Here is a 17,577-nt window from a genome sequence, read left to right as displayed (position 1 = left end):
AGTATATGTATAATTGTATGACAACAAGTTACTTGTGTTGAATGTGTACTTAAATTGATATCTGTACATAGTTTGTATATATACTGTATCCTTTTTGACTTTGCTGTTCTTGTGTATTATCATATCTCTTGTATTTACTATCCACTTTGAATGTTTATGTTTATGTACCATTATATTTATTGTCTTGTGGAGCCCTTCTCCTTGGGCCTCTACTGAAAATGGGTTAAATAAATAAATAAATAAATACGCACATGTAAAGGAGCACTTGCTGCAATCTGTGTGCATCTGTTAGGACCTGGCAGTCTTAAAAGTAAAAGTTATCTGTTAGGAGGTAGTAGTCCTAAGAGTAAACTTTAAGAAAATAGAGTCAAATAATTGTATTAATGCATTGTATGTTACATATGAAGGTACTAATCTTATATTTTTCTTTTTTCTCTCACCCCAACCCTTATCTCTCTTTAATTTTTTGTTTTATTTTATTACATGTCATCAAAATGTGTCTATGTCGTCCATGTGTACCACATCAGGAAATGCTCCACAGCACAGCAGAGTAGGCCTGCCCCACTGGATCTGCCAACCCCCACTCCACTGGTTATGGCACCATTGCCCAGCATGTCTGGGAGCCCATCTGGCAGCACCACCTTTGCTGCCCCTGCACTACCCGCCCCTCAGGTAGTCTTGCCCAGAGGATAAAAATAGTAAAAAACGAACCAGTAAGTCCACAGAAAAGCTTGCACCAGATGGAATGCAGCAAAAAAGCGTTTATTCCAAGTTCAAAATGTAATGCAGCAAGCAAAAGTTTAATCCAACTTCAAAACGTAAGCGTTTCGTCCCTTAACGCATTAATACAGGAACTTCATCAGACAATTGCTTTAAAATCAGCTTCCTTTTAAAACATGAAACTTGTGACCTCACTTCCTTTCCCCAGTTCACATGCAAAAAAGTTTTTTTGTTAAAAAAGACCACCGTTTTTAAAGAAATACAAATACAAAAACATATAAAACAACATAAAATAAAACACATAAAAAACAAAATCTTGCTATAATTTATCATGTACATCTGAACAGTAAAAATATTTATTCTAAAATCCTAAAAAGTGTGTAAACATGTTTAATAATTTTGGCATTAAATATTTAATATATACTAGTGACAAATTTCATCTTTTCAAAGCTTTAAGTTTTAACAAGCTAGAAATTGACTGACTATCATTCAAGCCTGGCCAATGAATGCAGTCCAGTCAGATTTGCAAACTTAATTCTGCCTTCTCCAGTAAATAAGGCCATACTCCACCTCTAACTGGGGGAGATATTGATTCTAGTATGACAAACTTAAATTTGTGTTCATTATATTGCCCTATATGTTTGGCAAGTGCATTGAGTGGACGTTGGTCCCTAATATTCCTGAGATGTTCACTGATTCTGTTTTTAAGTTTGCGCTCCGTCTTTTCTATTTAAAAGCACAGACATGATTCATAGAGGGCACAATATACATCTCTTTCAGAGGTGCAAGAAAATCTGTTCCTAATTTTTATTTTTGTTCCGTTAATGTTTACTTCATTAACCTCTAAAATATAGGGGCAGAATTTACAAAACCCACATTTGTACATGTACCCTGTACATTGTACCTCTTTTTGGTGTTCAAGTAAGGTTTTGATATTTTGTCCTTTTCTAAACACGCATGTAGTTTTGTCACCCGAAATAGTTTTTATGTCCCTTTCACATACTAATAGTTTCCAGTTTTTCACTAGTATGTCCTTTATGAAGAATGCATCAGTATAAAAACTAGTTAAAAAACATGATTTAAACTCATTTGCTTTTTCAATTATTTCAATCTCTGTTTCACTAAGATGGTGGGCTGTAACCTCAGATCTAAAGCTAACACTACATGTGTTAGAATCAAAATCTATTTCCACATTACAGTCAGAATTTGGGATGCACAAGCCAGTGCATTTCTTTGTGCCGGTCCCAAGCCCGGATAAATGGGGAGGGTTGCGTCAGAAAGGGCATCCGGCATAAAACCTCTGCCAAAAATTACTGATGCGGAGAACTTTCATAATTGCATACCGGATCGGTCAAGGCCCGGGTTAACAACGACCGCCACCAGTACTGTTAGCCAACAGGGTGCTGGCGGAAATTGGACTACTGATGGCCAAAGAAGAAGAGGGGGAAGGCATGCCCGAAGGCAGGAAGAGAGGAGGAAGGTTAGGAGTGTAGTACTGAGGGTAGGAACTTTGAATGTTGGCAGTATGACTGGTACTGGGAGAGAGCTAGCTGATATGATGGAGAGAAGGAAGGTTGATATATTGTGCGTGCAAGAGACCAGATGGAAGGGAAGTAAGGCCAAGTGTATAGGAGATGGGTTCAAATTGTTCTAGCATGGTGTGGATGGCAGAAGAAATGGGGTAGGGGTTATCCTAATGGAACAGTATGCCAAGAGTGTTTTGGAGGTGAAGAGAGTGTCTGATAGAGTGATGTTTATGAAGCTTGAAATTGATGGTGTAATGATGAATGTTGTTAGTGCATATGCTCCACAAGTTGGGTGTGCGATGGATGAGAAAGAAAAAATTTGGAGTGAGTTGGATGAAGTGGTGGTGAGTGTACCCAAGGGTGAGAGACTAGTGATTGGAGTGGACTTCAGTGGGCATGTTGGTGAAGTGAACAGAGGGGATGAGGAAGTGATGGGTAGGTATGGTGTTAAGGAGAGGAATGCAGAAGTTCAGATGATTGTGGATTTTGCAAAAAGGATGGACATGGCTGTGGTGAATACGTATTTTAAGAAGAGGGAGGATCATAGGGTGACGTACAAGAGTGGAGGAAGATGCACACAGGTGGATTATATCCTATGTAGGAGGGCCAGTCTGAAGGAGATTGGAGACTGTAAAGTGGTGACTGGGGAAAGTGTAGTTAAGCAGCATAGAATGGTGGTCTGCAGGATGATGTTGGTGATCAAGAAGCATAGAATGGTGGTCTGCAGGATGATGTTGGTGATCAAGAAGCAGAGGAGGAGTGTGAAAGCAGTGTCTAGGATTAAATGGTGGAAGTTAAAAAAGGGTGATTGTGAGGTGGAGTTCAGGGAAGAGGTAAGACAGGCACTGGGAGCCAATGAAGAGTTACCAAATAACTGGGTAACTACAGAAGAGCTAGTAAGGGAAACTGCTAGGAAGGTGCTTGGTGTGACATCTGGACAGAGGAAGGAGGACAAGGAGACATGGTGGTGGAATGAGAAAGTACAGGAGAGTATACAGGGGAAGAGGCTGGTGAAGAAGAAGTGGGATTGTCAAAGAGATGAAGAAAGTAGACATGAGTATAAGGAGATGAGGCGCATGGCAAAGAGAGAGGTGGCGAAGAATAAGGATAAGGCATATAGAGAGCTGTATGAGAGATTGGACACTAAAGAGAGAGAAAAGAATCTGTAACGATTGGCTAGACAGAGCTGGGAAAGATGTGCAGCAGGTAAGGGTGATAAAGGACAGTGAGGGAACCGTACTCACAAGTGAGGAGAGTGTGTTGAGGAGATGGAAAGAGTACTTTGAGGGGCTGATGAATGAAGAGAATGAGAGCGAGAAAAGGTTGGATGATGTGGGGATAGTGAATCAGGAAGTGAAGCAGATTAGCAAGGAGGAAGTAAGGACAGCTATGAAGAGGATGAAGAATGGAAAGGCTGTTGGCCTAGATGACATACCAGTGGAAGCATGGAGGTGCTTAGGAGAAATGGCAGTGGAATTTTTAACCAGATTATTTAATGAAATTTTGGAAAGTCAGAGGATGCTTGATGAGTGCAAAAAAAGAGAATTTGGTGCCTATCTTTAAGAATAAGGGTGATGTGCAGAGCTGCAGTAACTACAGATGGATAAAATTGATCAGTCACAGTTTGAAGTTATGGGAAAGAGTAGTGGAAGCTAGGTTAAGAAGGGAGGTGATGATTAGTGATCAGCAGTATGGTTTCATGCCAGGAAAGAGCACTACAGATGCAATATTTGCTCTGAGAGTGTTGATGGAGAAGTACAGAGAATGTCGGAAGGAGTTGCATTGTGTCTTTGTGGACTTAGAGAAAGCATATGACAGGATGCTTAGAGAGGAGTTGTGGTACTGTATGAGGAAGTCGGGAGTGGCAGAGAAGTATGTAAGAGTGGTACAGGATATGTACAAGGGTAGTGTGACATTGGTGAGGACTGCGGTGGGAATGACAGATACGTTTAAGGTGGAAGTGTGTTTACATCAAGGATCAGCTCTGAGCCCTTTCTTATTTGCAGTGGTGATGGACAGGTTGACAGATGAGATTAGACAGGAGGCCCCGTGGACTATGATGTTTGCAGATGACATTGTGATATGTAGTGAGAGTAGGGACCAGGTTGAGGAGACCCTGGAGAGGTGGAGATATGCTTTAGAGAGGAGAGGAATGAAGGTCAGCAGGGCTAAAACAGAATATATGTGTGTAAATGAGAGGGCGGGTAGAGGAACGGTGAGGATGCAGGGAGTAGAGCTGGTAAAGCTGGATGAGTTTAAGTACTTGGGATCAACAGTTCAGAGTAATGGTGAGTGTGGAAGAGAAGTAAAGAAGAGAGTACAGGCAGGGTGGAATGGGTGGAGAAGAGTGTTAGGAGTGATTTGTGACAAACGGGTATCAATAAGAGTGAAAGAGAAGGTCTACAAGAGGGTAGTGAGACCAGCTATGTTTTATGGGTTGGAGATGGTAGCATTGTTCAAAAGGCAGGAATCAGAGCTGGATGTGGCAGAGTTAAAGATGTTAAGATTTGCACTGGGTGTGACTAGGTTGGACAGGATTAGGAATCAGTATATTAGAGGGTCAGCTCAGGTTGGACAGTTTGGAGACAAAGCAAGAGAAGCGAGATTGCATTGGTTTGGACATGTGCTGAGGGGGGATGCTGGGTATATTGGGAAAAGGATGCTAAGGATGGAGCTGCCAGGTAAGAGGAAAAGAGGAAGGCCTAAGATGAGGTTTATGGATGTGGTGAGAGAGGACATGCAGGCGGTTGGTATGAAAGAGCATGATGCAGAGGACAGGAACAAATGGAAACAGATGATCCGTCGTGGCAACCCCTAACGGGAACAGCCGAAATAAGATGATGATGATGATACCTTTTTGTATTTGTATTTCTTTAAAAACGGTGGTCTTTTTTAACAAAAAAACTTTTTTGCATGTGAACTGGGGAAAGGAAGTGAGGTCACAAGTTTCATGTTTTAAAAGGAAGCTGATTTTAAAGCAATTGTCTGATGAAGTTCCTGTATTAATGTGTTAAGGGACGAAACACTTACGTTTTGAAGTTGGATTAAACGTTTGCTTGCTGCATTACGTTTTGAACTTGGAATAAACGCTATTTTGCTGCATTCCATCTGGTGCAAGTTTTTTTGCCCAGAGGATAGCCCAGTAGTTCCCTCTGGGAGCTGTGGCAGAGGTGGTTGAATCTATCATCCACACTGAGTTGCCAAGGATGGTACATAGGGTTGTGCACATCCCTGTTGGTGCACTAATATGCCGGCTGGAGAGGCTGCTCTCCCTCATTTTATGAAGTACCAGGAGGAGGAGAAGGAGACATCAAGCACTTCAGCCAGTGGCAATGTGAGGTGACACTGATGACAGTCCTGTGGGTGGGGACAAGATTTTCACTGTCACCCAGCTTGATAATCATGGGTCCTAGATGTTCCCACCTTTTCCCTATCCATGGTGTCCACTGACCTCTTGTGTCCATCACCATCCCTGTCTCTTGTTTTGTTTGCCGTGTCTGCCCGGAATTGCTTCCTCACCTACCCAACTTACCAGACCCAGACATACCTACGTTTCTTCCCCAACATTCCTCTCTCTCTCTCAAAAAAAGGACACCCGTCCCATAAGAAAAAATAAATCGGTCGATACATAGCTTTCTGTTTCATACACGTTTGTTCCTGGCACATGTGATTCAGTCAAATTGGTTATGACGTCTTTCTGGAGGTGACAGACCAAATTCAGGTAATATTCTGCATATATTATCATTTTTTTACTGTTCAAGAAATAGATAGCCATGGTTCTTTCTTACCTCCCTCCTGCACATTCCTGTATTGTTTTCCCTTTGTTCTTCCCCTTGTTTGCTCCCCATTTCACCACTTTCCTATCTTCCCCATTGTGATTTAATGCATTATTGCATGAAGGTGCACATCGTGCACCCCTTTTGTTTTTTTCCCTGTTTGCTCCCCATTTCACCACTTTCCTATCTTCCCCATTTTTCTTTAATGCATTATTGCGTGAAGGTGCACATTGTGCACCAATGCACAGCACTGATAATATGAAAGTAGAGTAAAGTCTCAGATACAGTTGTAGTCAAACCCAGTACCATCTTGCCCTCAAAAGGAAAGTATCCCTACATTATCTGCATTAACGTGTGCTGCCACAGAGTCAAGTGAATAGCAGGTGTATTCTAGAGCTTAAACACTAACTGTCAGACTTTAACCCTGCTGGAGAAGCAATGAATCTCTTTGCTTTTTGGGCTCCATGTTTGTGTGGAAGTGCGTACCACACACTACTGGTGAGTGGTGGCAAACAGGTGCAGTTACCTCCTCTCATTGCCACTTAACACCACTGGGGTATGCCAACACACATCAACACATCCAGTATAAACAATTCATGTTTTCATGCATTATCACTCTGTAATGAAAAGTATTTTAAGTGTGACATATATCTGTATTCAAACCCAGTACAATCTAGCCCAAAAAAGGAATGTATCACTGCATTAACTGCATTAACACATGCTGTCAGTGAGCCAGTTAAGTAACAGTTGTATTTCGTAGACACAGTACTAACTGTCAGACTTTTGAAATGTCTCACATTTGCACACTGCATAGAGTGCGTGAACATGTGTATCTCTCATGCATATGCACTTTATTAACCATTGCACAAACCTGCTGCTCACCATGCTGTGGAAATCTATATATTATGCTGTATTCCTGCTATTTACTGTCCATTTCCTTTGTATGACATGAAATTGCATGTAGAAACATTACAAACTAAAGGCCCTATCTAACTATATGTCACATATTTAAAATATATCCATGTGTTGGCACTCACCCCCAAATACTACAACCCTGGGGTCTCAGTACTTTTTCCATACATATATCAACCACACTACAAATTGTAATATAAAAGCTTGTGTGGTATGCAATGTACATCAATCTGGTAGCATACAGAAGCACAACTATTGACCCATATGCCTAAAAAGCCTTATCTGCAAGGCAAGAGCAGGAATTAGCATGGACCATATCCACAGGGACATAGGTAACCTTCAACATCCTTAACCCTACCTGTTTTGGTTTTAACAAGGGTAGATCTTGCTTACTGACCCTTGTAGACTTCTTGGATACTGACCCCAAAGACCTGAGTGAGGGATAACAGTACATATTGCCTATGTTGAGTTATCCAAGGCCTTTGACACTATCCGCCATTCATGTCTCATAGTGAAGATCTCCCATCTGAGAATTAGGCCATACTATACTACATGAGTAGCCAGCTGGCTCAATGACAGAACATACACTTTCAAAGTTGGGGGCTGCACCTCCACCACTAACTCACTCACCAGTGGAATACCACAAGGATCTGTGCTGAGCCCTCAACTGTTTGGGAAATACTTCCCTGAAGCACAGGAAACAGTAGACTGCCTGTAGTTTACCAAGTCTGCAGATGACTGTTAACTGGACTCATTCATAAAGAGTCCCCCAATGATGGTAGCATATTACAGTAGGGTCTGACACAGACTGATGATTGCTGACAAACTCACAGACTGAACTTTAAGCATACAATAACTCTTTGTTACCTTTGTCAATGAAGTACTCCTGCTAATTATGATATACATAGCACCCTCTAACAATAAACACAGTGTTGTGAGACTTGGGAACACATGTTATTAGTAATCTACACTTTCATCACTATGTGCCCATAGTGGTGACACACACAATCTGCATTGCCCACATCATGCATATGGACATCACATCCATGACCAGGGTAGCCAGATCTCTGCTGTACTCTACCCTTTCATCCATCCATCCCCAACCCCTTTTTCCCATTTTGCACATGGGGTCAGGGTGTTACTTCAATAGTGGCAATCAACTCAAGCCAAGGTTTACACCTCCTGGTGGCTAGCCCTGCTGTGGTAGTTTAATCATACCACTCACTTGTACACACACCCTCACATATGGCCAGTTTAGAGTGTCCAATCTGCATACTGCATGCCTTTGGAATATGGGAGGAAACTAAAGCACACAGAGGAAACTCACATGACCACAGGGAGAACATGCAGACTCTGCACAGAAGGCACTCCAGATGAGAATTGAACAGAAAAACCTCTTGCTGTGAGGTAACAATGCTAACCGTTGCACCACCGCGGCCACCCTTATCACAGCAGTAATGGAGTATAATGCTCACATGTCTCTGTACCTCATCAAACACCTGCAGCAATTGGACAGAACACAGGGTTGTGCCTGGGAGTCTCCCAGGCCTCCAAACATGACATACATAGAAAGACCGACATACCTGTCACTGTACTCTGTATCATGCAGGCTGCTGAGAGGTGCCCTATGGCTGCCCTGCAGAGCAGTCTCAGACCTTGTCCTTTTGGGAATGATGGACATCTGCAATTTAAATGGGACAACAATAATTTGCCCCAGGTATCTCAATCTAACCTGTGGCAGAAACAGAACATGCTGGAGAGGCAGATATATCCCACAGTGATTCACACTCCTCTGTAATAGGCTCCCACTTCATGTGAAGCAGTACTCCTGAATGACCCTGTTCAAGCACAACCTTGTCAACTGGTTGGGTTATTGTAAAGTTACCTCTAGGCTTGCAGCTATAGCCCTCATGGACAGGGCCAGTTGGTGCTGCGCACAAACACACTCTGCCAAAAATGATCATCCAACTATGCTCAATAAGGGTATTTCTGTTTTTATACAGCTAGACTTCTAAACACCCAGGTGCTATTAGCCTTGTATCTCATATGAACCTATGAAGTTATGTGCCTATGCAGGCCTCCCAACCTGTTGTCTCCCACATGGCCTGCTGATGTCATCTACTAAAAGTTTACCTGCACTCCTGTATTAATTAGACTTGCCCCATGGCATTTGCATTAAATACTGTGTTCCGTAGTCTATGTACTTAGGTAGGGGTTATGTTCTCACTGCAGTTAAGTGTGTGTGTGTGTGTGTGTGTGTGTGTGTGTGTGTGTGTGTGTGTGTGTGTGTGTGTGTGTGTGTGTGTGTGTGAGAGAGAGATAGAGAGAGATGTTTGACATTACAGACATTTTACAGTAGCATGTGGAACATTATCTTCTCCTCAGCAGACACTGCTGATGTCATCAGTTATAAAGTGTTGTCTGACACATTCCAAGTCAGACTTGAGCTGTGGCACTTGCTTAAAGTACTGTGCCATGTAGTCTGTGTATTTACATAGTTAGGGGTTCTATTCTCACTGCAGTCAAGTGTGTGTGAGAGCTATTGCCTGACATTGCAGAGAGTATTTTACACCAGCATGTGGCACATTGTTATCTTCTTCTCAACAGACACTGCTGATGTCATCAGCTATATCACATTTCTGGATATGCAGTAGTCCCACTAGAGCAGATTCAGAGACTGGCCTGGGGGCCAAGCGGAAGTCACCTCATCCTATATAATAAAGTTTACAGTGGCATGGCTTTAATCTATCCACATACATCATGGCTTGGTCTATAGGCCCTGTGTTATCTTGCTGAGAAAGCTCTGTGGTCTCCCTAGCTGCTACATGTGTCTGGTGAGGTACATGTAAAAAAGAGCATTATAGTCTATTAGAGCTGTAATGGGGTTTGACTACAGTGCTGTCATGCAATCCTAAGATGTTAATATGATGGCATAACTTATGATGCACACAACACAGGCTTTCTATAGCAGTGTAGACACTTGGTGGTCAAAGTTCAGATTGCTATCAAAATGTGTTCCCAGTACTTACATCACTTGGTTTCTGCATAGCAGGAATGTTGTCAATGCTGTGATTATAATGGAACTCCACTTTTCACATGGACAACATTACAAATACACATTTCTGAATTTATTTGTGCATCATGTGCCTTTGTCGCCATTCAATTATGTGTGTTACCTCCTCCTCCTATACAAAGTTATCACCATTGGTAGACTCAATGATTGCACACAATATGGAAGAATCAGCAAACCTGGTAAGTCAAAGGCCATATACTTTAGCCTGAATTGTCAGGAAATACAGTTCAAACAGTGAAGGCCCGACCACAGATCCCTGAGGTTTGCCAGTGATGACAGCTCTACTAGTACAGGTTGATTCACCAACTTTCATATGATGTGTTCTGTCAGTGAGCCAATTGTTTACCCATCAACTGATGTAAGGTTTAATCCTCAGCTTGGGGAGTTTCTCACTGATACCTGCATGTGTGACTGTGTCAAAACCCTAGGCTAGATCACAATAGGCAGTATGCACTGCCTTACCTTCATCCAGGCCTATCACATGGAATCAATGTGCTGTGACAACATCACAGGTCACCTATGGTGTGACCCAGCATATACACCTTTCTGATATGGTTGAATACACAGTTCAACATACCCCCCACACAACCTATGTTCCCATACAAGGGTGTACATCAACATGCATTCACCTGAATTGGGGGGACAGCAGCTGATGCATGCATGTATAGAGAGATCATGCCTCTTGACTGTGAGGTAGACCAACATGTCATCCATGGACCTCTTCTACACTCTTCCAGGTGTGTGCAACATAACTGTGTGAGTTATAACTGCTACATCAGGTCCGTTATGTTTGCCCTGATCCTTAACCTGTAGCCACCTTGCTGGGGACCTCTGCTGAGAGTACACTCATATTCAGACATATTAGTTTGTACAGCTTCACAATATGCACCCTACCCCAACTGTATGCCAGATCCTTGATAGATGTCCTCTGCATTATTCATGTAAGGATGCTTATCTCACACAGACATCCTCCCCTTTGTTATGTCACCTTGTGTGACAGTCACAGACAACACATTTTCACTGTACCGTCTGTACTGTACCATATAGATTTGTGCTTGGTGTTGCTGCTAAAACCATCTACCATTGACATGCCATCCTCTGCTGTACATGAGGGAGTTTCACCTGTACTCTTTCCTACAATTCATCTGTGTGTCCCTATTCAATACACACACTTCCCCTGAGTGATCATTTTACATGGCAGTCCCATGTCCTGTTACAGCTTCAGTACAGAATGCCAGGAATGTGATATCTCAATACTCTGCTCTGTAGGTAGATTGTCCTGTACTGTGTTTGGACCATATACTTCACATTCATACCTCTCAACTGTCCAGATATTACCAGGATGTCCAGATGTTTTCCCTATCAAATTCGTAGTTTTCTGCCATATCACTGGGATGATCTCTGGACTGATGTGACTCAATATTACATACACTTGACTGCATACCTCTCAACTGTCCTGATCTGTTTTGAATGACCAGTTTTTGTCTTGTATTTGTGAACAATTTTTCCTGGCAAATCATCAGCATGTCATTGCAGAGCGCAGTCAGAAACTGATGACTAACGTTTGAGTTTCAAACGTTATTCTCTTCAGAAAGTTAATGCTAATGTACAACCTATAGATTCTATCTACTTCCTAAGTTTGGAAGTGCAATATTGAACATATGTCCCTATTTCCGGCCTTTTGTCCCCCCCCCCCCATTTTTATGGCTTTGTCCACTTTTCTTGCTCTAGAAGGTTGACACTGTTACATTCTAACACATTCCTATGTACATCTATGTCAAATATGTCCCTTTTACTGGTTACTTGCCCTGTCATTAAGTTGGTGTCTGTGCAGATGTGTTGCACTAAGAAAATGACAGCAATTTGTAAAGGTGATCACTATGGGATTCGGCTCAAATCCACGCACTATAGGTGCTCTGCCTTGCACAGAATTGCTATCTGCATTCGCATAAAAGGTTTCGAGGCCAGCAATGCTGTTGCAAGCTACAAAACCTAGCACAGGCACACTGCACCTCATTAATATACCTTGGGTGCTGACGCGCACCACGCACCATGCTAACCTGTAAACACAGTGTAGGCTCTATGCGAAGCCAACACAGAGTTTATTTATACCACTATAAAGGGAACATTTCTTAGCATGGGAATGACCAGAGTGATGAAGGCTTCCTAGCAGTGGGTTGTCAGATGACAACAAGGCCAGGCATTGGATTGCCTTTTAGATATACAGTTACTACATTAAAGTGAAAAGATAGCTTTCTATAGCAATAATATTGTGAATTAGTGAATGTAAAATTATACTAGCATGTACGCAAAGGGTAATTGGCCACTAGATTATGTGTGTATTATTGGTCATTAGACAAACATGACCTAAACATTGCAACTTTAGATATTATAACTAATATATCATGCCATTAGAACTACTAAAATCTTGGGTTTACTAGTATTTATTAATGTGGGTATCATTTAAATTATTCATAAGAAGACGACCTGTTTAAATGTTTACTTAGATAAGGTCCATTACCAAAACTAACTCTTTGAAACTTTCTAATAAACTTAACTGGAATCTGTTTAAGATAATTGTAAGTGAACTGTTACAGTGAGTAAGTTTGCACTATAATGAAAGAAATGACATTAAATATAAGTAAAGCAGTGGATTGTGTAATTACGTGGCTTCATTCATAGATAACTGAAATGTAATTGATCATTGGGAGATGCCTTTGTTATTGGTGGTGGTGATCACCATTATATAATCAATAATTATCAACCTTTTAAAGTATTTGAGAGGTTATGTCTCAATGAATATCAGAGTACTGAGTCCAGTTTGGCCAGAGTGTTTTATCAACTGTTCATGTACAATACTGCCTGAAACCTTTCAAGACTACTTACAGATTATATATATATATATATATATATATATATATATATATATATATATATATATATATATATATATATATATATGATTATTTTGATATAATCAAGTATTGTGAGCTGCTATTATGAATTGACTATATTGCTGTTTACTTGAGATGGTCAATAAAGATGATGGTGGATATTCAGAAATAACAAAGCATCCTGACTAACAGCCTTGTCTTTAGCAGATATGGTCAGTGAATTATGACTGTCTGTTCAAAGCCCGCTATAGTGCTACAGGTCTAGAACCCAAATGGCAGTAGTACCAGAGCTCTAGATCCCTTATAGTAGTGCTCCTGGAACTCTCGAACCCTAATGGTAGTTGTGCTAAAAATACCTACTGGATAATGCTGCATGAGTTTCCAGTCAAATGAACATTCAGTCAAATGACATAGACCCTATTCATCCATACATTATGATCTTTTCAAATATTTCACTTATGCATTACAAAATATATTAAGAATAGCTGTTTATTATTGCACAGATAGGTATGATGCAGTTCTTTACTTTCCACTGTAACTAAAGGCATGTACATCCCATACAGTTACCAGATGGTCACAGAGGTATTGTGCCCAGAGAGTTTTACTTAAAAGTGACAAAACGTTTCAGACATGCTTTTTAAACTAGGTACTAAAAGAAGGGCAAACTAGCCCATAGATCCTGAAAGTTTTCAATGTTTCTTCTAATTTATTTCATAACAAACATGCTCATATTGTGTTTTCTGGAAAGTATAATATCTATCTATAGATAGATAGATAGATAGAAAGATAGATATAAAGTTCTGTTCGAGAAAGGTACAGTGGTGATTTGGAAACTTCAGTTAAGAAGTGAAAATACCTCCACGCCTTTCTTTCTACTCTGAAAATCAGTCTAATAAACATTTACAGATGTCTAAAACGTGTGCCCAAAAAATACTACTGCAAAATGCTAAATTATTTAATAGATATAATATATATATATATATATATATATATATATATATATATATATATATATATATAATATATATACAGGGACCAAAAAGGCCAAACCTGAAGAAGTGCAGAAGTAACATTTAAAAGTTCTGTTAATAAAGTGAGCGAAGCCTTCTTCTCGCTTGCTTTGTGCTATGCTCTAAGATACCACTGAAAACGTCATGGCTAACGCCCTAAAATATTTTAGATCCTTACTTCTATCCTACCTACAATAAGCTGCTCCATCCAAAAAATGCCTCATAAGCTAAGCGGTGTGCAAACGAACTTCTTGCATTCCTTTGAAGGCAGGTTTGCAGTTTAACACCGCTCAATAAACTACATATAGGGTAGAAGCTAAGATAGGAAATCTTCCACCCCCAAAACCAAGTCATCATATCATACCTTTGACACCTTCACTGAGCCAGAGGCACTAGCATCCAGTGAGATCAGGATTAATTTTAAACATCTTATTTCCACATAAAAATTATTATTTCTTGTGGAAAAAAGACTCCAGTAACCCCTTCAATCCAACGCACTTCCATATAAGGCAGAAACAGAAGGCATGTGCCATTTTTTGAATGTAACCTTTGAGTTTAATCTCAATTTATTTAAAAAACTATTAAAGGATGGAGCAGCATCCTTTAACTGGAAAATTGTTTTCATATATCTGAATGCTTGTTTTCTTGTATATATTAAGAATTCTATTGTTGCTGTTTAACTACAAAGCTTTAAAACTGAATATTCAGTAGCCTTCAGGAGTTTTTTTATATTCTACTCTACCATTCATTATATTCTACCCTATCATTTAGTGAAATAATTAATGAAATACATTTGCTTTAATAAATCAGATTAGATCATTGCAGGTAATGGTTAATCATGAACTTTATTGCTTATTATTTTATTTTATTTGCTTTACTTTACCGAGAAAGTCCAACTGGGTACTTTGCCCATTTTCAGAGGAGGCCAGAACACATAAGCTTGAAGAAATAGTAGTTGTACAATATTATAAAGTTTACACATTTTCTAAAGAAAATATGTACAGAAATATTGGATTCATTAAAATGGAATAAACAGAAAATATTGCACAAAGTTATAAACTGTTGTAAGGTGTAAGGCATGAGATTGTGTCACATTGCAGACAAACAAGAAATTATCAAAATAGATGTAACAGAATCACTTAGCAAAAACTATAAAATATTTGGGAGCTAAAGTAATGTGATATGAATCTGTATTCACAATGATGCATAATTCCTGCAAGAGAACAATAAAATATGCATTTCATATGAGAGGAGTGAAATAAACTCACTTTTGTAAGATGCAAAAAGCTAGTTGTGAAGAACTGGTTTAGTAAGCAAGAAGAGAAAAACTTTTTTTATTCCCCTCCCATACCTGTTTCTTACATCTGCTACCCTGCATCCTTACGCAACATGGCTTCAGACCCCATCGTAGTACATCTACTGCCCTACTGTCCTTAAACTGTTGCCGAACTCATGGACACAAATTTACTGGTTTCTTGTCTCTTTCTAGACCTTTCTAAAACATTCAGCACTGTATCACATCTTGATAAACTATCTCAACTCAGCTTCTCTCCCTCTATTATTAAATGGTTCACTACCTACCTCACTAACATACAGCAATCAGTAAGATGGCAGGTTACCTGCTCCCTTTACTTACCAATCCAAACTGGGGTGCCTCAAGGCTTGATTCCTGGCCTGCTACTCTTTAATATTTTCACAAACCAACTAGATACTTCCTGTACAGCATCCTTCCTGACAGAATAGGCGAACGACTCTACCCTTATTACCTGTCCTGACAGTTTCTCTAACATCCTCTCTACTACTGAACACAGCTTCCTATCTGTAGAAAAATGGCTAACCAACAACCAACTAATTCTAAATCCCCAAAAAACAAAGCTACTACTCTCATTTCCAAATACCCTCTCTAGCGTTAAATCAGCCTTCACAATTCCTTGTCTTGACAAAACCATCATACAACCTGACCCACATACTAAACATCTTGGTATTATTATCGATGACCAATTAAAATTTGATACCCATATTCAGCACTGTATTAAAAAGACCAATCAAAAACTCGGCCTACTCTACAGACATAAAAAATACCTAGCCCCTGCCTCTAGGCAGAAACTAGCTCAGGTCTTCCTCCTTCTGTGTCTACTTTATGCCTCCCCCATCTTTTCATATCTACAATCTACCTTTTTGGCTAAACTGTCAATCATACTATAGTGTTGCAAGATTTGCTAGTAACCAACCCTACAAATCTCATCACTGCCATGCACTAAAACATCTCCAGTGGCTTGACTTCCCCCAGCACCTGCTTCACTCTCAGCTGCAAATGACTCATACTCTACTCTTAAAACTCCCTTTCCTGTCCTGCTCTATCCTCAGTAATATCACATTATACCCCTCCCAGAATTCTCCGCAGCTCTGACCAGCTTAGGGCTGCTAGATACCTGCAAACCCAAAGGAGGACACTGAAGGTCATAAAGGAGGACAAAGCCATGATAAAGTAGGACAAAGGAGAACGCGTTCTGTTCTGCTCACGAAAGACAGTGTAGTGGTGCTACAAATTATTCCTTACTGACACAGGGGGCACCTGGACTGCTGTACAATAACATTTCAATGTGTAATTACATTAAGCTGGTAGTTTTCTTCAAGGACAAAATAACCAATTTATTACTGAACAGGATGATGGATAAAGTAACCAATTCACCACTGAATAGTTTCATGGAAAATATAACAAGTCCACTACTGAACTGTTTCTGATCTTTAAAATACACAAGAGTTAAGGCATGTTGCTTTCTTCTTCATGTAATGGTACTGCTAGAAGTTTACTGCTCATAAATACAGAAGATTAATACCAGAGTACACGCAAATCCCCACAGTATACGGCACCCATAGGCTCTCACATCCTTGTCTTACTAATTTAAACCAAAATGCTCCTTGTGCATCCTCTGAAATATAGAAATTAAAATAAAAGGACTCCATAAAGCTAAAACTGACTTTCTTTGTTAATAAACCATCTTCTGTTCTACAACAATATCCCTGCCTAATAATGATCCTGATCTAAGATGTACTATGAATTTGCAGTGCTTTCTGAACTTGTTGACAATCACATCATGTAACCACAGCAGGGACAGCTACAATCGGACTGTGTGTTACAATGAAAATTACCCAGGTTTCTGCAACTGGCTTTAGTCGAAAAAAAAACAAAAACTTTTCAGCATAGGTCCAGAGAGAAGAACTCCAACATATTAAAAACATTTTTAACAAACATTTAGTATATACATGAACAGATATGAAATAACATAAATCAAAAATTACTCAAACTTGCTAATTATTTTACAGTCATCTTAAAGTATGGACAGAAAAGTATTACAGTTTTGCAAAGCTGGAATTACAACAACAGTAAACAACAGGACCAGTTGTTTCTTTCACACATGGCTCCACCCTTCACTGCCTATCCCACCCACAGTATCTGATTTGATCTTGCAATATTAAAAACAAAAACAACAACAAAAGGATGACACTCTCATCAAGGTAAGTATTCTTTTTTTTCACATAACAGTACTCAGAATTCAGAGCTTGTGGTCGATCTTACTTCACTCAAATGCACATTACTCTTGCAAAGCAAGCCAGAACTGCAGTCATTCCATTCGCATTTAGGCATTGCCCTCACCCTAAATG

Source organism: Protopterus annectens, chromosome 16.part0 (genome assembly GCF_019279795.1).
Source record: "Protopterus annectens isolate FY-2018-M chromosome 16.part0, PAN1.0, whole genome shotgun sequence".
Lineage (NCBI taxonomy): Eukaryota > Metazoa > Chordata > Ceratodontiformes > Protopteridae > Protopterus > Protopterus annectens.
The sequence above is the reverse complement of the archived record's forward strand: the minus strand, read 5'-3'. Positions refer to the sequence as shown.